The sequence below is a fragment of the Cupressus sempervirens genome, chromosome 5 (genome assembly GCF_028749045.1).
Source record: "Cupressus sempervirens isolate cs-2001-9-10 chromosome 5, ASM2874904v1, whole genome shotgun sequence".
Lineage (NCBI taxonomy): Eukaryota > Viridiplantae > Streptophyta > Pinopsida > Cupressales > Cupressaceae > Cupressus > Cupressus sempervirens.
In genome coordinates, this window is record NC_143122.1 from 982,299,106 (window position 1) to 982,325,558 (window position 26,453).

The window sequence follows — 26,453 nt, forward strand, 5'->3', positions numbered from 1 at the left end:
TCTTTGTCTATCATTTGATGATTGCCTCTCTTATTCTTCTTGGTTTCGCTGCTTACATTTTGTCCTTTCTCCTCTTATCTTGTTGTATGAAATTTTTGTTGTTTTGTATGCTCACTGTCAATATCCAAAACTCGCGCGCTTATTGATCTCTTTGCTTTGACTATGGAATGTTGCCAACCATCCATGCTAGCAGGCTATCTCTTCAATATATATATATATATATTGGAATGTTTGTTTGTTCTGCCTTCTCTGTACTGTCCCTTATTACCTCCTATTCTGTGCGTTACCAGCCCATCCATGCTGGTAGGATTTATCGGTGATTACGTCTGTTTCTATGGACTTCACTTCTTCTTGTATTTCTCTAAATCCTTCATATCCATTGGACTTGTCTGCTTTTATTTCCTCTGATGATAGAAAATCCAAATATTATATTGTTTCTTCTCTTATGTGGCAGTCATATTATGCAGGTGCTATCTTCTTCTTCTTCTTCTTCTTCTTCTTCTTTTTTCCTCATTGGTCTTCCCTATTAATATACATATTTTCCTAAACAGCCGTGACTATTCTTAGAGTCACTTATAATATAGTTTAATTATTAATTAATATAATTATATTATAACATGTAAATGCCTTGATTATTGGTTATTCCAATTATATCATTCATATATATTATAAATTTATTTAGTACATATTTTCTTTTATAATAATAATTCAGAAATAATCATATATTTGATGTTCTACTTCTAATCATATTATTGTAATATATTATATTATTTTAATAATATAATATATTATATTAATAATATATTCATTATTTATTAACTAATTATTTAGTATAGATGATATTTATAGTATATAATTATATCATGATTATATTAATATTTATATAATTATATAATTTACATTTTGATACTATATCAATTGATATAATATAACATTATATCAATTTGATATCATGTTGATAATATATATATATAATTATATATATATATATATATATAATTATATATATATATATATATATAATTTATTTATTTATTATTATTTAATATTACTTGTTAACTTTAGCCTTTGAAATGGGGACATTATAGTCCACCTTCCCAAAATTGCTTGTCCTCAAGCAATGAAGTACATCTTGTTTACTCCCAAATCTTTAATCCAATGATCCCGAAATGACAACATTAAATTTGAGATAAGAATTTTAATATTTTACAAATTAAAGTTTATTGGGAAATAACACCATAAAATTTAAATAACACTCAAAATAATTGAAAAGACGAAAACTTATCTTAATTTGTTGTGGCACTTGTTGTTTACTGCATAGATTAATTAAGAAACGCACACAGACAATGAATACGAACAGCAATAGCAGAACTCTTCTTATTATTATTCGCATATGCCCAACAGTACATTATTCTTCAATGATAAGATCTGATGATGATTACAATGCTTCTCGAAGGGGTTATAAATACTTTCCGAAGAACTTTCCCGAAGGAGTACGTCGGCCACATACAACATGTCGCTACATAACAAAAACCTTTCTGAAGGGATCCGTCGGCTACATAACAAGAACCTTTCCGAAGGGACCCGTCGGCTGATACACAATTTCCTTCCCGAAGGGACCCGTCAGCTGATACACAATTTCTACTGACAACATCATCCCCCCCAAAAAGAAAAGTCGTCTCCTGACGACTATTACAAAATCTCTGAGACAAATCAACAACCAAAATACATTGACTGACTAACTAGTCTTCAACACTGTCACCTTAGCCAATCTAACATCTGACCCTAATAGCCACCTGTGCCGCTTTCTGCCTTCCAATTTCGAGTACACTGAACCAAGTGTCGCTGCACTGCCTCCAACTGGATGATCAACTCCTCCCGAGCTCTCTATGCATCCACCAAAACAGCCTCACGGCCAACACCTACTCTCAGTGCCTCTGGTACACAGACACTCCATGCCTATAGTAGCTCTAAGTCTTCTCAACCGGTCAGACTCCCACGACTGATATCTGCAACGACTGGGGGTCCAGGGGGCAACATCCCCGGCGGGGTCGAGGGGCAGCACCCCTAGCCGCCAAGACCAAATTAGCACTTCGAAACCCACACAAAACTGCACGGAACACACCATTTCTGTCATTTTCTGCCGATTCTACACTCTTTTTGGCAATCGTTGGTTCTTCCTCTACCTTGTGGCAGCATTTGATACTCATTCTGAGCATTCTTGATTTGTCGACCTTTTTTTTTTTTTTTTTTAGAAAACCTCCTGTCACCCTTCTATGCTACCAAATAGCAAGTAGAAGCCGTACGCAAAAACCCCACTCTTCAGAATTTGTAATCTTGCAATCCAAATCCGTACACTGCTCTTTCACAAGGGATTCGTAAGGCTTCAAACTTGACACTGCCTGTTGATTGCATATGGAGCTGCCACGCGCACGGGTTTTGATGAAACAATTCTGAAGGCGTCTTCCCTTTTAAATCTTCTGGGAAAGCCGTACTACCATATCCACGAAGTCTGGCAAAATCCGTACGATGGGAATCAACAAATTTTTGGCTTCAATTTCCGTATGCTAGCCTTCTCTATTAAAATTCATACAGTGGTCAATATGCAACTCTTTACAAACCGTACACTGCTCAAAACCATACCACACTAAAAATCGTATGTATTAAAAACCGTACTACAGCAAAACCGTACACCAACCTTCAAGTATGAAAACCATACAGTACATATTCCCTTCAAATATGAAATCCGTACGGTATTCTTCCCTTCAACTATGAAATCCGTACGCTACTGTTTTCTTCAAATATTGAAACCCGTACACCAAAAAGAAAACCGTACACTTGCTAGAAATCCGTACAGTAGAAAGTCGTACATCTCATACTTTATAATATGCAAATGCCGTACTTCCTCCAAAACCGTACAGTGAACAGTTTAGAATCCGTACGGTGCTTTGTTTCCAAAATCCGTACAATAGCTCCCAACTTAAAAACCGTACAACTCAAAAACCAAGTGAAAATCGTACGGTGAGCAGACAAAATCCATACGGTACTTTTTTTTTGTCATTCTTTTTTGTTTTTTCTTCAATTTTTTTTTTTTTTTTTTTTTTTTATAAATTTTTTTTCAATAGCAAAGTCAATTTTCCCTCCGACTATAGGCATCATCGGCCTGCAACGACGAAGGGGTCGCCCGAAGGCCATTCTCTGACACAGAAGTCTTCTGACCGTGATATACCTTCAGCTTCGAGCCATTCACCGCCTGAGGCACTTCCTGTCCATCCAAAGTCCATAATTTTATTGCTCCATTGTTCCCTACTTCCCAGATTTGATACGGCCCGACCCACTTAACTTTGAACTTGCCTGGTTTGATCTCATTCCGGTCATCATACTTCAACACCCACTATTCGAGTTGAAACCTACTACACCTATTCTGTGTCATCTCCATATCGCCCAGTTTGTTCCCGAAACTCGCTACCATGGACTCCGTCAGCTGCCCCTTCTGTCCGTCAATAACACATTCACTCTGTACTGCTACAACTTTTATTGAACCCTTCCTCTTTGTTGCCTGTGCAGACCGTATCATGTGTCTTCCTTGCTGCTGGTACCTTTCTGTTATATTTGTGGTTTGACGTAATACTTTCTTCCAGCGCAGTCATATAGTAGAATCTTTCCTTCTTTTGGGTTCGTACTGTATGTTCTGTCCTTCAGCTTCAATCATACCCGCGTTTTCTTCTTCGGCTTTTGTGTGTTGCTTCGAACATTCATTTCCTCCTTCGGCTTCTCCATGTTCCTTCAGACATTCATTTCCTCTGTCGGCTTCTCTGTGTTCCTTCGGACATTCATTTCCTTCTTTCTTACCTTCGTCGATCCTTAGAATATTACAACTTGGAAAGAGCTCGTAATCCTCTATCTGCCAATGGTAAAGACCATTTACTGAATCCAGATCATCATCTCCTTCCAATCGTAGGACTCCCTCTTGATCGGGTTCCATACTCTGCCTCCTCTCATCATCTTCTCCTTCGGAATCCGACGATAGAGCTTCTTCTCCAACCATCTGAGTGTGTAGATCGATGACATACTTCCGGCCTTTGCTTTCGAGTGATAAAGTATTTTTTTTCCAATCATGCTTTGCCTTGACTTGTATCAACCACCCCCGGCCCAGAATGGCATCATATCCTCTCCACTTCAGTGGGATCACGACAAAGTCCAACAGGAATTGTTGTGTTCCAATCATCACTGGTTGTGCTGTCAGGACTCCCAATGGCTTGATTCCATGTTGATTGGCCGTTAGCAGCTGGAATGTAGGTGGCCATAATGTCGGCTGTCCCAACTTTTTCCAAGCGTCTTCAGGCAACACATTGACACCGGACCCTCCGTCCACGATTGTTTCCGTCAATGCAGTCTCGAGAATGCCCATTTCAACAACCGTCGGATAGCGTCCGAATGAAAGAGCTAACAGCATCGGATCTTCTGCACTTGCGCCACTTTCCTTCTCCTTTTTGTCAGCTGCACTTGCTCCACTTTCTTGCTTCCTTCTATGTTCTCCTGGTAGTTGAGCAGCGAGAACGATATTTGTGAGTGTCAATCGGAGCTGAGGCATAGTGAGCAACAGATCACTTATCCTGACGGGTATCTCAGCTTGCAAAATTTTCCATACAATGTTCTGTTTTGCGCAGTTTTGTACGGAAGTAATTGGCGTGTCCTTCAGGTGTGCCGTTTCTGCCTGTGTTGCTTTCTATATCTCTACCCGTGCTTCCTCCAGTCTCTTCTTTTCTTCCACCGGGTCGGGATACACTTTCGCTTGCTGCTGTGTGATGGCCAAAACCTCTTCTTCGTCCGTCCCAACGGTGATCAAGTTTACTCCCAACTTCGGACACCTAGCATCTTCATGATCACCAGGTCCACACCATTTGCATAACAACTTCGATGTGTTTGCTATTGTACACTCTCGGGCGAAGTGACCCCACAGATTGCATGCGCGGCATTGCACTATCGGCCGGCCATTGGCATCGTACTGGATTCGACTCCTCCCACCATTATTGTTGTTGTTTTGACCGCGCTGATTGTTTCTATATCCTCCCGATGTGGCACCTTCCGTACTGGTATTCCCGTTCCCTCCTGACGGGGATGCCTCCTGCATCAGGAACACTTGCTGCAGTGTTCTTGCTTTCAAATTGAAAGGGCATTCCTTTACCGAGTGTCCCAGAATCTGGCAAATCTCACAAAATTGATCTTTCGGGCAAGATCCCTTCGTATGGCCTTCTTTCTTGCACTCCGTGCACCATAGGTCATTGCCCTTAGTCTCCTTGTTCATGTTTTTGAATTCCTTCATCATCCGAATCATGTCCTTCTGGAGGGCACGGACCTTCCTGTTGCTTCCCTTGTCATCGCTGCTATCTTCTCCTGAAGATGCATCGTCATCTAAATCGGACGAGTTGTTCTTCTTCTTCTTCTTTGCCTTCTGGTCACTTTCGAGGTTCATTGCCCGATTGTACGCTTCATCGTATGTTGATGGTGGCATGATCTTCATCTTTTTCCGCAGCTTCAGGTGAAGGCCTTCAATGAACTATCTTTTTTGGAGCCCATCTGCTGGTTTATTCTCCATTTTACTGATTAAGTCCTTCAACCTCCTAGCGAAGACCGTACTATTTCATTCTTCTTTTGTTTGGTATTGAATATCTCCGCTACAATTTCATTATCGTCGCGCAAAAGTTGAAATTCTACAATGAACTCCTTAATGTTATCCCAACTGTTTAACTTTTGTGGATCAGTATCAGTAAACCAATCAATCGCAACACCCCGTAGAGTAGCGAGAAATTGTCGGATCCATTCATTTGTATCTGTTATGCCATTTGCCCTCCAGATGGTTTCACATGTTTTACAATGTCGAATGGGATCAGTTGCTTCATCACCATCAAATTTAGGCAACTTTTCCTTCGGACCTGCCATTATCATTGTATACTGAGGGTTTTGTTGTGTATCTGCGCTGTTTTGCACTCCCGCGTTGTTTTGAGCACCCGCGTTGTTCTGAGCTCCCGCGCTGTTCTGCACACCCGCACTGTTTCCAACACTCACGCTGTTCTGAACACCCGCGCTGTTCTGCACACCCGCATTGTTTTCTACACCCGCGCTGTTTTCAACACCCACGCTATTTCGGCTTCCGTACTGTTTTCAACACCCGCGATGTTTGCAACACCCGCACTGTTTTCTACACCCATGCTATTTTCTGCTTCCACGCTGTTTGGTGAAGAAGAGGGTTCATCAACCGAAGCTATTCATTCCGGAAGTATATCTCGAACGAAGAGGTCACTCCACGCTCGTGCTCCTTCGGCACTCCGAGCCGTGCGAGTCAATCTCCTTCCGTCAGGATTCTCTTCCCGTGTCGTATGCAGGTTCAGAAACTCCTCCCTCGCTTCTTCCACCAAATCAAGCCGTTGTTGAGTCTCCTTCAACAATCCTTCCGCACTCCTGTTTCCGTCGGCAATCTTCCGGAATCTCCTTCGGCGCTCTGTCTGCTGAGCCAGAATTAAATTTTCTTACGCAACACGTATGTCATCATTTTCCTTCAGCTTATTCTTATCTTTGTTCAACTGATTCGGCATTTAATTCCTATCCGCCTGTCTGCGTACCAGGTCCATCGAGCAACGGCGCCAAATGTTTACCGCATAGATTAATTAAGAAACACACACAGACAATGAATACGAACAGCAATAGCAGAACTCTTCTTATTATTATTCGCATATGCCCAACAGTACATTATTCTTCAATGATAAGATCTAATGATGATTACAATGATTCCCGAAGGGGTTATAAATACTTTCCGAAGAACTTTACCGAAGGAGTCCGTCAGCCACATACAACATGTCGCTACATTAAAAAAACCTTTCCGAAGGGACCTGTCGGCTACATAACAAGAACCTTTCCGAAGGGACCCGTTGGCTGATACACAATTTCCTTCCCGAAGGGACCCGTCGGCTGATACACAATTTCTACCGACACTTGTGATTCTCCTTTTGCTAGGTCTTGCTTCCTTTCTAGATAAGTAAGTCTTCTAGGATGCAAAATCTTCATCGATTTTTCTTTCTATGAATTACGACATTTATAAAGAATGTCCTATTAACTTCAACACTCACCGAGAATGTCATTGATCTAGTCTTGACAGAATGTCCCTAATCTTAACACTTGCTAAGAATGTTCATGATGCTCAATACTCCTTAAGAATGTTCGTACTTTTTGATACTCACTAGGAATGTCCTTGATTCTTGGCCCTCACTAAGAAACATTTATTAAGATATATAAAAATATAAACATGCACAAAATATATATATATAAAATTAGTGTATGAAGACACAATGTAGACATGAAGTATATACAATGATGCATGAAGGCACGATGCAGACACAAAGCATACACATGTTAGACCTGCATCACATGTTAGTACTTCAAAAACCATGATAAGAATATATTCAATTTTGTAAGTCATTAACTTATAAGATCTTAATTCCCAATTTAAGCCCTTCTTAAGGAGAGGTCGTGATCAGATGCTTAGCTCCTGGGGGAGTGCTTCCTGGGGCTCTAATTGATAGAACAGCTCTCCACTAAGCACCATCTTCTCACAATGCTTCTCTTTAAGACCTTATGGATATTCAATCTTGATATATCCATCCTTCCTAGGAGGGAATTCTTCCTCATCCTAGGCCTTATGGATACCCACTCTTGGTGTATCCATCCTTACATATGCATATGATTTTCCTTAACAGTATGTGCTGTCCTTCAGAGAATACTCGATTCCTTGCCTTACCTCCTTAAGAATATTCAATTATGGAATATCTTGTGAAGTCTTTCAGAAAGGTTAGCTCTCTACCTTAATTCCTTCTAGGAATTATTATGCTTTATTTTCCTCTTGTTGGTGGCTACTTGGAGTAGTCTATTTCTTCTTCCTCTTGATCTCAATTCAAGTCTATTTCTTCTTCCTCTTGATCTCAATTCAATCATAATTCTATCATATGTCTATCACAACGTACCCCCAACCTTTTCATATATTTCACCTTCACTGACGATTCTTTGTTCTTATGTGCTGATTTTAAGACTCACCCTACAGGATGGCAAGATCATGCTCTGATACCACTGTAATGTTCCCACTTGGATCCTCTGGGACTGCTCCCCATCATATCAATTGTTATAGGCTTTTTCCTATTAAACCTTTGAAAATGCAAGTTGATTGCAATATAATTCTTAAGGCACACAATATGGCTTAACCATTGTATCTGAAATTTATACTGTTCTTGATTCCCCAGTTATACTGATGTCCACATCCTGAACAAATGTAAGTCCTATCCTGATATTGTTTTGAAGTTCATTATCAATGCAATATTCTAGAATGACCCTTGATGATGATAAATATATTTAGAGTGGTCTTGGATCAATAATTACAAACTCTGAATGTAAAGTCCCTTACTCAGTTATCTCAGACTGAAATTTAAATTCTTGACTCTTGTTCTGCAACACTCCTAATTTGATAGTGATAGTATCATTTTGAGAACATTTGTATATCTTAGATTCCTTATGGACTTGTTACTCTTTAGATCTCTTATTGATCTTATAACCTGTATGCTAAGAAAGGCCAAGTCCTTGATTGATTGATTATGATATTGTTGTAGATCCGCTCAGCAGATGTAAAATAGATTAATATATGAAATAGTTTCTATTTACTGCCAGTTCAGATATAATTCATTAATTAACAGTCTTTTCTTCATTTTGTATGTGACTCTCATTCCCTTTTTCTTATCTCTTGTCTACTCGCACTTTTGCCATTATTTCTGTTATTGTTTGTAATCTTTGATATGACTGACTCCTGTCTTCCTAACCTTTCTCATGACTGAGTTTCTATGACTGTCCATAAGCATAAGAATATGAACAACGGCAATTTTAGAATTAGTGTGATCCTTTGCCAAATGTTTGTCTTTAGTTTACTAGTATCCTGTCCACGTTAGCAGATTGGGTGTGTCGAGTTTATACTTCTGCGTTCTATGTGACTTCCTTGGCTTACATGGCTCCTCGTCTCTTCTTATTATTCAATCTGAAACTCCTTTTGATTATTGTATTCAACTGGTTGTTTCTGCCTTCTGTCAGAGGTCGGAGTTATTTGTTTGCTCAACATCTCTCCCTCTTTCCCGTTCACTTGACTTCTATTCCATGCTATGTTGCGTGTCCAAGCTGGCAGGTTTTATTGGAGGAAAATGTGTCTTTGTCTATCATTTGATGATTGCCCTTCTCTTATTCTTCTTGGTTTGCTGCTTACATTTTGTCTTTTCTCCTCTTATCTTGTTGTATGAAATTTTTGTTGTTTTGTATGCTCACTATCGATATCCAAAACTCCCGTGCTTATTTGATCTCTTTGCTTTGACTATAGAATGTTGCCGACCATCCATGCTAGTAGGCTATGTCTTCGATATATATATTTTGGAATGTTTGTTTGTTCTGCCTTCTCTGTACTGTCCCTTATTACCTCCTATTCTGTGCGTTACCAGCCCATCCATGCTGGTAGGATTTATCGGTGATTACGTCTGTTTCTATGGACTTCACTTCTTGTTGTCTTTCTCTAAATCCTTCGTATCCATTGGACTTGTCTGCTTTTATTTCCTCTGATGATAGAAAATCCAAATATTATATTGTTTCTTCTCTTATGTGGCATTCATATTATGCAGGTGCTATCTTCTTCTTCTTCTTCTTCTTCTTCTTCTTTTTTCCTCATTGGTCTTCCCTATTAATATACATCTTTTCCTGAGCAGTTGTGGCTATTCTTAGAGTCACTTATAATATAGTTTAATTATTAATTATTATAATTATATTATAATATGTAAATGCCTTGATTATTGGTTATTCCAATTATATCATTCATATATATTATAATTTTATTTAGTACATATTTTCTTTTATAATAATAATTCAGAAATAATCATATATTTGATGTTCGACTTTGAATCATATTATTGTAATATATTATATTATTGTAATAATATAATATATTATATTAATAATATATTCATCATTTATTAACTAATTATTTAGTATAGATGATATTTATAGTATATAATTATATCATAATTATATTAATATTTATATAATTATATAATTTACATTTTGATACTATATCAATTGATATAATATAATATTATATCAATTTGAATTTTGATATCATGTTGATAATAGATATATATAAAATATTTATTTATTTATTATTATTTAATATTACTTGTTAACTTTAGCCTTTGAAATGGGGGCATTACATTGTTGTCGTTGGTAGATATTGTGTAGCCAACGGGTTGATGCCGTCAGTAAATATTGTGTAGTCGACGGATAGATTAGCATGAAGTCATTAATTGTTATGTTTCGGGAAGGTTCATTAGGAAGTATATGTACACCATCCGAGATCATTGTAATCATCATTGTAAGCATTATGTAATCTCTTCGGCATATATGCGAATAATAAAAAGAGTACTACTATGTTACATGTTCTTGTTTTTTGTCTGTATGCATTAATCTATTCACCCCATATGGTAAACATTTGGCGTCGTTGCCCAATGGACCTAAAACGAAGGCAAAGGAATGAAGACTAATGCCCAATCAGCTTAACAAGGATAGAAATAAGATAAAGGGAAAAAATGGAATACGCACTGCACAAGAAAATTTAATTTTGGCACAATAGGCTGAGCGCAAATGGAGGTTTCAGCAGATTGCCGACGGATACCGGAGCACCGAGGAATTGTTGGAAGAGACTCGACAGCGGACAGCGGTTGGATTTGGTGGGAGAAGCAAGGGAGGAATTTCTGAACCCGTATACGCCGGGGGAAGAGAATCCAGACAGAAGGGAATTAACTCCCACAGCTCGGAGTGCCGAGGGAGCACAAGCGTGGGGTGAACTCTTCGTCCGTGATACACTTCCGAAACGGACAATTTCGCTTAACAAAGACCCTTCTTCACCAAAGAATGCAGCTGTTGGAAATAAGACAACTATCTGAAACAACGCCGGTGTTGGAGTGTAGAGCACCGGTGTGGGAGTGCAAAGCACCGATGTTGGAGTGCAGAGCTGCAGTGTCGGAGTGCAAAGTGTCGGTGTCAGAGTGCAAAGCGCTGGTGTCAAAGTGCAAAACAGCACCAATGTCACAATACCGAACAGCACCTATACAAAAAATCCAGTAATAATGGCAGGACCAAAGGAAAAATTGCCAAAGTTTGATGGTGATGGAACAGCCGATCCAATCAGACACTGTAAGACATGCGAAACAATTTGGACAGCGAATGTCATAACCGACAAAGATGAATGGGTCTGACAATTCTCAGCAACCTTGAGGGGTGTAGCAATTGATTGGTTTGCGGACACCGACCCCCAAAAATTAACCACATGGGCGGGAGTTATAAAGGAGTTTATCACCAAGTTTCAATTGCTACGGGACGACAATGAGATAGTAGCAGAGATCTACACCACAAAGCAAGGGAAAAATGAAACCGTCCGTGTATATGCCAAAAAGCTAAAAGAATTAATATATAAAATGGAAAGTAAGTCGGCAGATGGGTTGAAAAAGAGATGGTTCATTAAAGGACTATGCCCGGAGTTAAGGAAGAAAATGAAGATTGTGCTGCCATAATCATACATCGAAGTATACAATCAGGTGATGGACTTAGAGAGTGAACAAAAAACGAAAAAGAAGAAGAAAAGTAGCTCATCTGACTCAGATGATGCGTCTTCGGACAAAGATAGCAGTGGTGACGAAAAAGGCAGCAAGAAGGTCTGAGCTCTCCAAAAGGATATGATCAAAATGATGAAGGAATTTAAGAATATACAAAAAGAGACGATAGGAAACGATCTATGGTGCATAGAATGCAAGACAAAAGGTCACACAAAGGGATCCTGTCCGAAGAACCAATTCTACAATATCTGTCAAATTATGGGACATTCCACCAAAGAATGGCCCTTCAATATGAAAACAAGAAGGCATCAACAAGTGCTCCTGATACAGGAGGCTTCCACGTCAAGAGGAAGCGGAAACACAAGCAATGATGGTGCCACTTCGGGTGGGTACAAAAATAATAGAAGAGGGCAAAACAACAATAGCAACAATAATAATGGGGGCCGCAGCCAAATTCAGTACGATGCGAATGGCCGCCCAATGGTTCAATGCCGAACATGCAATTTGTGGGGCCACTTTGTACGGAACTGTACATCAACAAACGCACCAAAGTTGTTATGTAGATGGTGCAGTCTTGGAGATCATGAAGATGCCAAGTGCCCAAAATTAGGAGTGAATTTGATCAGCATCACTACGGACGAAGAAGTTTTGGCAATCACCCGTAAACAAGCAAAACTGTACCCCGACCCGACAGAAGAAAAGAAGAGATTGGAAGCACGAACAGAAATTGAGAAAGCAACACAAGCGGAGAAATCACAATTGAAGGATACTACCGGTACCTAAACAAGGAACTACGCAGAACAAAACATCATACGGCAAATATTACAAACTGAAGTACCAATCAAAATAAATGATCTGTTGCTCACAATGCCTCAACTTCGACCGACACTCACAAACATCGCTCCAACTGCTAAATTACCAGGAGAACAAGGGAGAAAGAAAGTGGAGCAAGTGCAGAGGACCCAATGCTACTAGCCCTCCCATCCGGACGGCATCCAGTTGTCGTTGAGATGGGAATTTTGGGAACTATTCTAATAGACACAATTGTGGACGGAGGGTCAAGCGTAAATGTGTTACCGAAAGATACTTAGAAGAGGTTGGGACAACCGACGTTGTGGCCACCTACATTCCAATTACTAACAGCGGACCAGCATGGCATTAAACCTCTCAGCATCCTAATGGCACAACTAGTGACTATTGGAACACAGTCGTTCCTACTCGATTTCGTCGTCATCCCACTGAAGAGAAGAGGATATGACATCATTTTGGGTCAAGGATGGCTTGTACAAGCAAAGGTCAAGCATGACTGGAAGAAGAATACATTATCAATAGAAAGCAAAAGACAAAAATTCATTATTGATATAAACACACAAATGGTGGGCGAAGAAGCTTTCTCATCTGATTCTGAAGAAGAGGATGAAGGAAAGTAGCGAATGGAACCAGATCAGGAAGGAGTTCTACGGTTGGAAGGTGGATCCACGGACGATGATTTGGATTCAGTAAATGGATTATTTCACTAGCAGATGGAGGATTATGAGCTATTCCAAAGCTGCAACATACTAACAATAGAGGAAGGGCACAACGGAAACAGATTTCCAAAAGAATTCAGAGAAATAAAAGAAGGGGACGCACCGCTAGATGAAACACCTGCACATGAATTCGGTGACAGAAAGACGATAAAATATGACAAAGCTACAATAGAGACCATGAATTTGGGAGATGAGGTCGAAGCAAAAAAACATACTGATGGGGGATAATTGGGACCCAGTACTAAAAGCAGCGGCATTTAAAATATTTTTGAAATACAAAGATGTATTTGCATGGACATATAAGGATTTGAAAGGAGTCCCACTGGAGCTGTGTGTTCACCACATTCTGCTAGTCAAAGGTGTAGTGCCTGTACGGAAGCGACCTTACAGGATGAATAAAAACTACGCAGCGAGGGTTACAAAAGAAATTAACCGAATGCTGGAGGCTGGTATTACTTTTAAGGTTCAAACAAGTGAATGGGTGTCACCCATAGGCGTGCCCACGGACACCTGTGCCCCGAGGTAGGAGATTCGTGGACTATCATTTCAATCTCCACGGGATGTGTTTTAAATTTCTGCGGCCAATGGTTTAAAGTCCCGCGGGTTATGTTTTAACCTTCCGCGGCTGTGTAGTTGGACGATAGTAAAAATTTTCATTGGACTCATTATAATATCCCATTTTAGATGGACCTAGTTCTCTTTGTACATGTTGATTTCCCGTATGGGTTTGGCTAGTTGCACTTTGCATTCCGAACACAAATTCTGCACGAGCTCCTTGTATGGATTGGATTACTTCAGGGACAGCTTCTGTCTGTGAACAACATAGCATTCATGTTAAAGCTTCTGCTTGAGGACTGCATGAGAATGTAGTCCCTGAATTGATAGCTAGTGTGTAAGCTTCTCGAGACAAATTTGTTAACTTTTGATGTTCCGCTTCAATCGAACTGTGCAGGTTTCCCATTTTGAGATCGGATGACACGCCTTCTCCAAAGCGGCGACTACCTCCCATTTTGAGATCGGTTCCTCCCGCGAGAGTGTGTTAAAGGAAGGTAATGGTGATGGAAAGAAGGCATCGTGTGCGGAAATTTATCCAAGGAGGAAAACTTGCCAAGAGAAGAACAAGCATCGTGCAGACTCCTTCCCCACACTGTGGGAGAAAAAGAAGTCTTAAGGTAAGATAGGGCTATTTCCGAGGAAGTTTTGGACAGCTAAGTGGAAATTGTCAGAACCTTTGCCACGAAAGATAGAAGAAAAGAGGAGAAACTCTACATTATAAAGGTAAAGCAAGAAGTCGTTATTATGGAATCCGCAGGGAAGAGGAAGCAATGGAAAAACCAGTTGAAGACAAATATGGAGAAGAATGCCAGAGTCTTGGCTTCCGGAATTCGAGTTGCAAGGCCAACAGCATCTGACAATAAGAAGCAGAAAGTAAAGGCTGACCTCTCACACCTTACGGTTCAATTTGAAGGACTGAATGGCAGCAAGTGTCGAAAATGGTGGCAAAAAACTCCAGACACAAAGGTAATCAAACAAATTTTGGTACGATCACAAGTGCATTGGGCCATACAGCTTCTAGTATTTTCCATTCGAACGTTTGAATCGGTTTTGCGAACCATGATAGAATCATACAATAGGAACAGCAGAACTAGTACATTTATGTACAAGAAGCACCGCATGACAATTTCTTTCAAACCGAAGGATTTCACTAGGATTTTTGGCATCCATGGCCAAGGAGGTCGGAAAGTGGAGATCAAGAACCGCAAATTGTCACAAGAACGAAAAGAATATTGGGTGAAATTAGTAGGTCACGATCTTACGCCAGAGGAAATGGAGTCAATGGTAAAGGGTGCCAAGTGCAGAGGGCTTCGAAGAGATTTTATTCTGGAGAGCCACTGGAGATGTATGATGGATATCATCAAAAGCAGGTTGACAGGGGCAAGTCAAGCTTTAGATATAGCTTTGCCGCAGATTGCATTCATGAACAGCATCATGAATGGCACAATGTGCAATTGGGCCACGGTCCTTGCCGACAGGATGGAGGAGTTTATGACACTCTAGCATCGGACATTCTTCATGCCACACCATGCCATTGGGTTGTTTTTGGAGGCAGCAGTTAATCAGGTACCACTTGACGATTTTGAGGTTCCACCAAGAGGAAAGTTGGCGCCAGGAGAGCCCCCAATATTTTAATGGAGACATTTGGACACAGGTGGAATAGCGGTCGAGCAAAAGAAGGTATTCTAAGGATTGGAGGCATATAGAGACACGGACAACGGACGGAAGGACACTTCAGAGAGCAATGGGGCCGATTCTAAGGAAGAGAGTACTTCTACGGAAGTTGGCAGCGACGCAACAGGCAGCGTGTCCACATTCTTCACCCCTCCTTAGTTGCCAACTTCGATGCATTTGACCGCCTCCACTTCGCTCATTCCTCCGTTTGGCCAGAGACATGCACCGGTCGTTATGACTCCACCGACGATGACAAATGTTGTTTTCCTAACGGCCACGTCAAATGTTGTTCCACCATTGACCACGACCGAGGGGATGCCTTCCCAAAGTTGTTCGCCACACTTTGTTGCACCAGCAAAGCCAAAGATGGTAGAGTCGCCAGCGCTAGAGCTTGAACCTCAGGTTCAATTAGATGTGATTGGCTTTGATGCTGTGGTCACCATCTCGTCCTCCTTGTTGACGAATGCTCAGCCAACACAGTCAATCCAACCAGTGCAGCCAGTTCCACCGGTAAAGCCAGCACAGCAAGATGAGAGCATTGAACCGACACAGACAGCACAGCCCGAGAAGATAGAGGTGATGGACAGAGCAAGTGCATTCCTGCGACAACAGTTTCGACTCGTTCCTGCAGAGATCAGTCCATCCATTCAGTCCCCGAGGCATGGAGGTGTATCCCTAGGATCAGCTGCCGTATCGGAGCCACAAGAGGTGGCAATTCCGTAGTCCAAGGATGCGCCTAGACAGGAGACGACACCTGATGTGGACGTGGCCGCAGGAGTGGTAGAGATGGATAGTGATGGGGAATAGACGATGGACGATGTGGCGAAGGAGGATTATGGGTCAAATGAGGATAGATGCAGGAACTACCTCAGAGCCATGCAGGTTGTGCTGAAGAAAGGACACACCATTGCATTACAGGCTTTGACTCATCGGAGAGAATTGGATTTGGTCCGGGCTTATATTCGGGGGGTTTGTTCTAAGCGATTTCTCGCCTTCTTTGAAGACAGGGGATGGCTAGCAGTTGAGACACCATAGATGTTAGCTGATTGGGCCACCGAGCCTGAGTTGGGACTGTGCAACACTCCAATAGAGAAGCTAGTGCATGAGATAGTCGGGTTGTATAAAGGCGTCTATTATGCTCACAGGCGTGCAGAGGCGGACAGGGGATCAGAAAAGATCACAGCTGAGAGATCTTTGACAGTAGAGAGGGAGACTAGAGAAAAGTTAACTGCAGACTTGGCCAACCAGCAGGCACCATGGGCAGCTGAGCGTGCAACACTATTGTGGGATAAGGAAACAGCCAAGCAGGAATTGCAATTAGCTAAGGCTTAGGCTATGGACACAGCGCTTCTTCTGAAGGAAGCTGTAGAGGTTAATATGCGGACTCAGAAGGATTTACGCATCCAAACGGATCAAGTGTACGAATTGCGCCAACAGCAAAACTCTTCTAGGACACAACCTCCTCCCTAATCTACATTCTTTCTATAGTGTATACTGTTGTCTCCTATTTTGTTGGTTCTGAAGGCGCCAGGAGACGACTTTTTTTGGGGGAGGGGATGATGTCATCGGTAGATATTGTGTAGCCGACAGGTTGATGTCGTCGATAAATATTGTGTAGTGGATAGGTAGATTAGCATGTAGTCGTTAATTGTTATGTTTTGGGAAGGTTCTTCGGGAAGTATATGTACACCATCCGAGATCATTGTAATCATTATTATAAGCATTATGTAATCTCGTCGACATATATGTGAATAATAAAAGGAGTACTATTGTGTTACATGTTCTTGTCTATTGTCTGTATGCATTAATCTATTTAACCCATATGGTAAACACTTGTGTGAAGTAAGGAGGATGTAATAACTAGTAAAGAGAAACTATGGGGCCTTTACCAAACTATAAAGTCATTTTTAACTATTTTATTAAGTAGCAAACATGTATTGTTGTAAATAACGAAGCTTTATTTTCCACTCTTTATCAAGTGTGTAGTTTGTCTTGTATAATATAAATACGGTTTTGTGACTAGGAAGGCAATATGCTGAATTCAAATAATCACACCATTTACAAATTGTTTGTAACCCAACACAACTTTGAAAACAAAGTGTTTTGAATATTCAGTGTTATAATAGTACTCGAGCACAAGCCTAGGTGCTTTGAGAGTTTTTCCATGTAATTTTGTTGATGTGATTTTTTTTCCACTACAACATATAGAATCAAATACTTAGTATCCCAAGATGATATACCAAATCTCCAACTCTCTCTTGAATAAGAATGCTTTTATGCTAGATAGTGCTGAATTGTGTGGGTCAAATGAGACAACCTCAAGGTTCCTTCTTGCTGTGGACTTCCAATCAATTCTATGATGATGTGGTATCTTGGCTATCACAAAGGAACTTGCACTATTCATTCAATAGATATTAATTTGTTCAACTTCTTCAATTACTTCCAACCAAATTAACTGCAAGAAGAAAGGATTTAGGAAATCTATCTAACTCAAAGAATGTAAGACAATATTGATGATGGGGTGAGCCCACAAACAATCCTTCCTTTGTCATGTCAACTAGGCATAGGAAGGTGCTAGCTTCTAAGGATGCAGGAATCATTTTCACATTGTCAATATTCATCCAAATACCCTATGAAGGCACAATCGTAATGAAAATCTCCAATAAAAGTTAAATAATTGCAATTTTGGCCTAGATCTAACCTTGCACTATTACTTACAATTAGCACATACCAAAAGGTGTGGACACTAGCTCCATCATTAATTCATTTAATGAATATCAATTGCTTTAACTTCTTTTGTTACTTCCAAACAAATTAACTACAAGGAGAATGGGTTTATGAATTTTGTCTAACTCAAAGAATGTAAGACAATGTTAATGATGGGGTAAACCTTTAACCAATCCTTGCATTGTCGTGTCAACTGGGCATATGAGAGCGCTAGCCTCTACAGATGCAGGAATGATTTTCATATTGTCAATATCAGTCCAAATACCCTATGAAGGCGGAATCTAAATGAACATCTCCAATGAAAGTTAAACAATTGCAATTCAGGCCCAGATCTAACCTTGCATTATTACTTACAATCATCAAGTACCAAAAGTTATGGACACTAGATCTGCCATTAATCATCATTCAACAATATCTTCCATTAATCTACTTCTACTTAACATGAAATGAAATCTAATCTAAGTGAGGAATTGAAGAAATGGTGCAATACTCCAAAGCAGCATTAAGTAATCCACCATAAAGACCAATAATGAATCATCAATTACTTTCATAGCATTATGGCAACAATTTCATCAAGTCTCCCCTCCTACTCTACTTCTACTACTAGCTAGCTACTTTAATGAATCTTAATGTCCAACTCTTCTTACAAATGAGAAGGCCTTGACCTTTTATAGTTGTTTATTACATTGAAGGATCAACGTCAATTCAAGATCAAGGGCCAAGATAAATCACTACAAACCCTAATTAGGGTTGCCACCCAATCAACCAATCATATGAGGGCACCACTCTTAGGTCAATAAGAAAATTACAGTGCTTTTGAGAGCCAATGGGAAAGTTGTAGACTTGGCATAATATGATTGAGTGTGCCTGAACATGTGTATCTAAATTTTCTGATTCATACAAGACAACTAGGTGCCACCTCAACATTTTTATGTTGTAGACTTGATCAATCTTTTGGTGATGAGAAAGTATCTTCTTGGTACTCAACATTATCAAGCCTTCGATCATGATGGCATATTCCCAAATTACTTCATCTTCTCAAGTTTTCTTCAATGTCTTTCCTAGAAAAAATTTCATTGTCGTGATTTGAACTCGATTGTACTTGTATCTTGAAGTTCTTGAAGCGATGAAGTCCTTCATGTACTTGGATTCTTCAAAATGAACTTGGATTTCCAGAGGGAATTCAAGTTGGTGATAATCTCTTCCACTTGTAAATTGTGGTTTTTTCTTGTCCTTCTTCTTTACTTTCTTGAACTCCATCTTGATATCGATCTTGATATTGATTTAGTAGGTTACAAGATTGTTAATCCTTGGGGGATGGTAGACCCAAGGAATTTCTCTTCATCGCATATGAACTTGGGTCTTGACCATTATATCAACCTTTTATCCGCATCGTTCTCCTGCACTTTCTCATTGCCCATATTAAGGACAAGTTTTAAAACATCAACATATGGCAGGAGTTCAAGGATTTTTTAATACTTCTCATTTTTCAAACATAGTGTCACTTCCCTCTTGAATTCGGCCAATGCAAACTTGCCCACTAAAATCCTTACTCTCACGCTTTTGATATTCATTCTCAAATGCCCAACTTAGACGACTGCATCGTGTTTTAATACTCTTGTAGACAAGGGTGGAAATCAGAGATGCTTGAAGACAAGATTCTTTGGAGGGTGGCGGAATACACCTCCCTTCAAGGATTTTTTTTCTTTTTTCAATCAAGTTACTTCTCTTTCTCTATGTCACTGCTTTCTCAAATTTGATTTTGCCTTTCATATTCTTCAGCCTTCCATTTTGATCTTCATAATGGATATTTGAGGAGGCTTTTTGTTTGTAATCTTATGAAGGCAAGGGAAGATTATGAATGTTTGAGGATTCTTAATCCTGTAAGGGTGACAGAATCTGCCACCTCTCAAGGATTCCTCTTTCTCATCTTTTTAAACTCATGCCCACCCCCTGAAACCCTTCATTGCTCATAATGCAATTTAGGAGGGGTTTGGTTTATGTTTCAATTGCCACGAACATAAGGTGGGAGTGAGGTGTGAAGGAGGATTATTAATCCTTCGGTTTAAGGATGGCAGAATTTATCATCCCTAAAGGAATTTCCCTTAATTACTTTTCCTTTAACCTCACTCTTCCCCTCTTATCATTGGTCTTTGTCTTCCTTCTCCATTGTTTCAAGCTTAATTTGTGTTTCTATCATTATCAACACAAAGCGGAGATGAAGGGGCTGAGAGGATTTTGAATCCTTTGTTTTCCATTTTCTTCAATTCAATCTTATCCCTTATTAACTTAATTCTAAATTTCATTGCCATTCTTGAATCATGCTATCCCTTCATGCCCTTTGGTCTTCATTTTATGCAAGTTTTGGAGCTTAACCTATCAGCAGAATTTTAGGGGAAGATAGGATTTTGGAACCCTCAAGGGCAGGCGGATTCCACCATACCCAGAGGATTCTCTCCTTCATATTCATCACAACTTAAGTTTCACCCAATTCAAATATTTACCTTGTTCAACTTCTCACCTCATCTTTTGCTTGTCTTGTCATTTGCAATTTTGGTTCCCAAGTGCTGATTTCATGTTTGTCTTTCACCGTGCTTTCAAATCCTTCAGCGAATTACTCTCACCAAGGTGGCAGAGATCTGACCCTGTAGAGGATAAATAATCCTGGAAGGGTGGCAAAATCCGCTACCTCCTGAGGATTGCTTCATGATTCTGAACTTTATTTCCTGGCTTCTTTGAAGCCCCTCTACCTCTTCTTGAATGCAACTACATGTTGAATGTGCTTCCACAGCTTATTCCAATCTGATTTTGGGCCACATAGAATTCTGATTTCATTTTTCACAATCCTCCTCTCCCCAAGATTTTATACTCAAACTATGCCAAAATCGCCTCTGATCACCTCAAGGATCTGCTCATAGGCGGAAATAGGAGGTGCCCATTTGCCATGGGGCAATGGTGTGAAAACCTCACAATTTTAAATCATGTATTTTCTAGTTAATAAAGTAAGATCACAAAAGGTTTTTGTAGAAAGTAATCATGGGAGGTTTTGACCTTGCATTAAGGTGGCTGCTACCACTAAATGATTGATGACCATGGACTTTATGGAGTAATACAAGATTTGTTAAGAGAGAAACAAGATTTGGCATGCTATGGTGTTCGACAATGTTTGGACTCCAAGGCTATGGGATTCAAAAAAATACACAAGTAGAATTGGTGAACTCATTGTGTTGTGGTCTACTGTGTTTCCTAACATGTAAGTTTGAAAGCATCAAACAACCAATGCCCTCTAAGTTACAGTTTGTGATAGACATCAAAGGCTGGCCAATAAAACAACCTCTTGCCCACTACATGGCCCTCCCTATGGTTTGTAATTAATGCTAGCTACAAATGGTATTTCAAAGTGATTGGAAACAGAACTACTCAAGGTATTGCTTTCCTGAGTTCTATAAGTGCAATGACTTAATGGTTTTCATTGGACATGAGTATTTTCACAGCTAAAGGACGATTAAGTGGGCATACCTAACTGGAATTTAAGAAATTGCTAATAGTATGGTTCTTTTCCAAGTTGCCGAGATAAAAACAAAAATGCTTTAAAATTCAAGAACAACCCATCACATCCAAAGAAATGTAAGATTTGATATACCTAGTGCTTGCAAGGTTACTCCTCCAAAATGTTCTTCTAAAAATGCAAATAATTTTTTGAGGGCCTATTTGGATTGAAAATGGACTAATAAATATTTCTTCTTTCATTCAACTATTGTTCTGTACAACAAGTAAGGACACGAGTTTCATAATTTCTAACAACTGAATAATGAATGCAGGCCCAATAACTAATGATTCATGATTGCCTAGATGCCAAAGCATAAGAGATTACAAAGTAAAAAAGCTTTAAACAAAAATGTATCATGTTTATTACTTCTCTATTACAGCTCATTAGTCAAGATAAGACTGAAGAAGCTAAGGCTCACAAATACTGCTTGCATCATACGACACCAAGAAGAAATAATGATGTTGATCTTTTTGCAATAAAAAATAGCTAAAATCGTTTAAGGGTGCATAAAAAGCAGGTTGTAGGAGACTCTTTGTGTGTCCTGCAATGGGAAAAACACTAGTAGGAGAAATTTGGATGGTTGGTGATCACTAGAGACAACTACCAAAGTGTACATTTTTTTTTTTAGATACAAAAGACTTGAATCATTTTTTTAGAAAGAGAACTGTTATTACAGTTACAGAAACCCAACACTTTAAGGCTAAGATACCAGTTTCTCCAAAAAAAAAAAAAAAAAATGGTTCCAATGCGATTCAGATCCGGATTCCGCCCATATCTTGACAAGGTTTAGGAATGAAATCCAGATTTCCTATGGGTTCCTTAGAATTTGGAGGAATCAATGGCAATCCGTGGGTCTGAATGTCCAAAAACAAGCCCCGCTTTTCTTTTTAATTTATTTTTCAAATTAAAGTGAAACTAAACCCTAATATTACCCTTCTAAACCCTGATTTGACCTTGATCTCGATGAAGATGATGAATAAGAATATGGCAGTGAGTATTAAGTTTACTGCTTTAATTTTTAAATATGAAATATGGCTTGTGATTTAAAATTTTCAGCATGTAATTACATTTTGAGACTTTTGCAAAGTGTGGATATCATATAATCATATATTGATAGTTATGGATTTAACATTTTATGAGAATCACGCTTCTAACTTCTTATTATTATTATAAAACATTTGAACTTTGAAGTTTTGAACCAATGACGAATGAAGATTGACATGTTACATGTATGAACCTATGAATATACATACATACATACATACATATGTGTGTATGTGAGAGTGATGAAGATTGAATATACATACATAAATATGTGTGTGTGTGTGTGTGTGTGTGTGTTTGTGCGTGTGTGTGCATGTGTGTGTGTGTGTGTTTAAAAAAAGTCTATATATAAGCTCGCAGTGCCTGAATCCAGCCCAGAACAAAAGATTGCCAAATCCCAAACCAAAATCCAAATCCTAACCAGAATCAGATTGGCTACTTAGCATTAAGCATGTACCTATCAAACACAATTGTGTCTAGAATTGCTTCCAAAAGGATGTTGAATCATTGCAATTTGATGCAAAAGAAGAGATGGTGGCTCTATATGTTTGTGAAAAGAGGGTCTCTCAAAATAGCACTCTTATTTTTGTTAAAATAGCATAGACACATGGTTTCAGAATCAAATGTAATAATATCAAACACATGTTGATACCTAATTGTATCCCTGCGTCCCGACCAAGTAACCAACCATGTGAGAAGATTTAACCATCTGGAAAACCAAGTTGTGCCATGTCCCCACCATGATTAGCATAAGAAATTTGTCTTAAAGACATTAAACTTCAGCAATCTTTAATAGCGATTTTCAGATGGAGTGATGATTAAATATCAAGGAAACAGCACCCTTCTTACTCTAACAGCCAGCAATCACTAAGGTTAATTGAGAGTTTGCACAAGAAGTCTCTCAAGAAGATGGTCACCGCATAAAAGAGACACAAGTTTTTAAGGAGAGACTTGGATTGAAGAGAGGCATCAAAGGAATAAGAAAGGATTTCTCAAAAATATCTGAATATAGGGAAGAGGATCTGATCAGACTTTACAGAAGACCTAGCAAAAAAATCAATCAGATAAGTAGGGGAATAGATCAATCAAGCAGCAACAGCCATCCATCCAAAGCAACACATACCTTATCAGAAGCATCAATTATAATTTGGTTTGGAAAGGCAGCAATTAGGTTAAGAAAGCACACTTTCATCCCCAAAGGGTCACAACCTTAAGAAAAGAACAAAACCCTCCAGCCAATCGAAGAATTCAAAAGACAACACCAATCATTCAATGGGAGGGATTAAACAAATTGCATTAGTATTGAACAAGGGCTGCATGAAGATAAGAGGGGTGATATCCACTCTTGGGTCTAGGGTGAAGGAGTACTGGATTATGGATTCCTCACCACTTGCACCCCTTCATATGGATGGCAAGGGCCACATGAGGGCAAGAGGAATGAAATCAGTTCTTGGGCCTAGGGTAAAAGTTTAATGGATTGTGGATTCCTTGGTAGGTACACCCTCTCATATGGATGGCAAGGGCCACATCAGGCCAAGAGGGATGATATCCACTCTTGAGGGATGATATCCACTCTTGGGGCCAAGGGTAGAGGATTGTGGATCATGGATTCCTACCAGGTACATTCCCTCATGTGGATGGCAAGAGCCACATGAGGCAAAGAGGGATGGTATCCACTCTCGGGCCTAGGGTAGAGAGTTAATGGACTATGGATTTCTCACTAAATGCACCCCCTCAAATGGATGGCAAGGACCCCATAAGGTCAAGAGGGATGAACGAGGAACGAAATCAGTTCTTGGGCCTAGGGTAAAGGATTAATGCATTGTGGATTTCTCAGTAGGTACACCCCCTCATATGGATGGCAAGGGCCACATCAGGCCAAGAGGGATGATATCCACTCTTGGGCCTAAGGTAGAGGATTATGGATCATGGATTCCTAACAGGTATATTCCCTCATGTGGATGGCAAGAACCACATGAGGCCAAGAGGGACGGTTTCCACTCTCGGGCCTAAAGTAGAGAGTTAATGGACTATGGATTTCTCGCTAAATGCACCCCCTCAAATGGATGGCAAGGACCCCATAAGGTCAAGAGGGATGACATCCACTCTTGAGCCTAGAGTAGAGAAATGACAAAGGCACCCAGGTATGCCCCCTATTCTAACTCTCTTATGGTTGAACTCAGTCGATAAATTTAAATATATCTTATGATTAAATTAATGCTCCTATCTTCGTTGAAATTATCTATGTTTTTAATATCTCTAAAAAGAAAATTTTATTTTGTGGATCATATTTTAATGATTTCCTAACATGTTGCAGGATCTCAACCAGGTACATGGATGTTACTAAGTCTATTCTATTTCTTGTTCTATTTGGAATTTGTGATTTAGTACAATAACTAAAGCATTTACAAGAGGGGACATTATAAGATCTTTGTCACAACACGATCTCTTAACATTTTATCTTTATAGTGCAAGAGCCAGTATGATGGCAAAAACCCGTGAAAAAAATATGACGTACAATGTACAAGTTATGAAGAAGAATGTATAAGTTTAACATGTAAAGATGGTCTGACCTCTACTAATCATTCTATGTGGAACAGTTCCGGCAACCATGGCATTTACAGCGTCGGCATAGCTTGTATTGATTCGCTTTAACTGGTATTCCTGTCACAAAAATAGGCACAAAAATAATTTCAAGGACAAAAACAAAATAAACAAAAAAATCATCAAATAAGTGTAAAATTTACTTCAAAGTTTGAAATGTCTCTACGCAGAGAATCATGAAGGAACCTAACACAGGGTATTACAGTAATTCCTTATATGAAAACAGCAATAGATAAAGCCACATATCCAATATCTTCATTTAACAGATTGCAATATAATTGTTTCAGAATGGAGTAAAACTCAACAGAAAATGGTCCGGCCCTGTACAGATTTCAAAAATAATTATTGGAACCATGGCAAGTGACTTACCTTTAACATTCTACACAGGTTGTGCCGTGTTGTCAACAGTAGAGCCTAGTGAAACAATAATATGAAATCCTACCAAAGCAGAATTCTTTTCTGCTGCTGATTCAATTCATTCAACATAAACAAAATCTTGAATGAAGTCACTTTTTGTTTTCAGGCGAGGCGAGGAACGTTTCAGCTGCCGTAAAGTTGTTTTCGTAACTCTCCGCTATCATGGCGCTACTTTTTACATATGTCAGCTTTCATTTTATAGATTAATAGTCTTTTATTAAAAATAAATAATGATTTTCTAATGGAAGGCTTTGTAAGCTGATTAGCTGAACTATTATATTTATTAGTTGCTTTATTATTATATTATTATATTATATTGTCTGCTACGGAGGGAACTAATGTTTTTATTAGCCCCGTACAATTAGTATTATAAAAATTAAAAATTAAATGCAACAATAGAATCCAGAAACAAATTAATGTAATACAATGGACTGTCCAAATTTGATGTCTTTAAAATGCAACGGGCTAAAGTTTTAGAGGTAATATTTTTTAAATTAATTTTAGCATCATTGGTCAATTTCCAGCATTTCTATTGTTTTTTCTACTTTCAAAAAAAATTAGTCTAAGATAAGAATGAATTAATTATGTGTGAGAAATCTAAGGATAAGAATGAATTAATTATGTGTCAAAAAAGAAGAAGAAGACGATGACTGCTTTCTGCGGCAACAT

The 26,453-nt window shown here is 39.2% G+C and overlaps 1 long non-coding RNA gene across 3 annotated transcripts in view; it reads right to left on the reverse strand.

Moving 5' to 3' along the window:
* The window catches only part of LOC149559220 (uncharacterized), a 163,324-nt gene extending 137,370 nt beyond the window's left edge, over positions 1 to 25,954 (reverse strand). For 2 of the 3 annotated variants that reach the window (XR_016365125.1, XR_016365124.1), the window contains exons 1-2: positions 25,737 to 25,954; positions 25,337 to 25,427 (exon numbers count right to left, since the gene is read on the reverse strand). This is a non-coding gene — a long non-coding RNA (uncharacterized LOC149559220). The remainder of the gene's footprint in view (positions 1 to 25,336; positions 25,428 to 25,736) is intronic. The other variant, XR_016365126.1, reaches the window with a different exon arrangement.
* Positions 25,955 to 26,453: the final 499 nt, after the last annotated feature.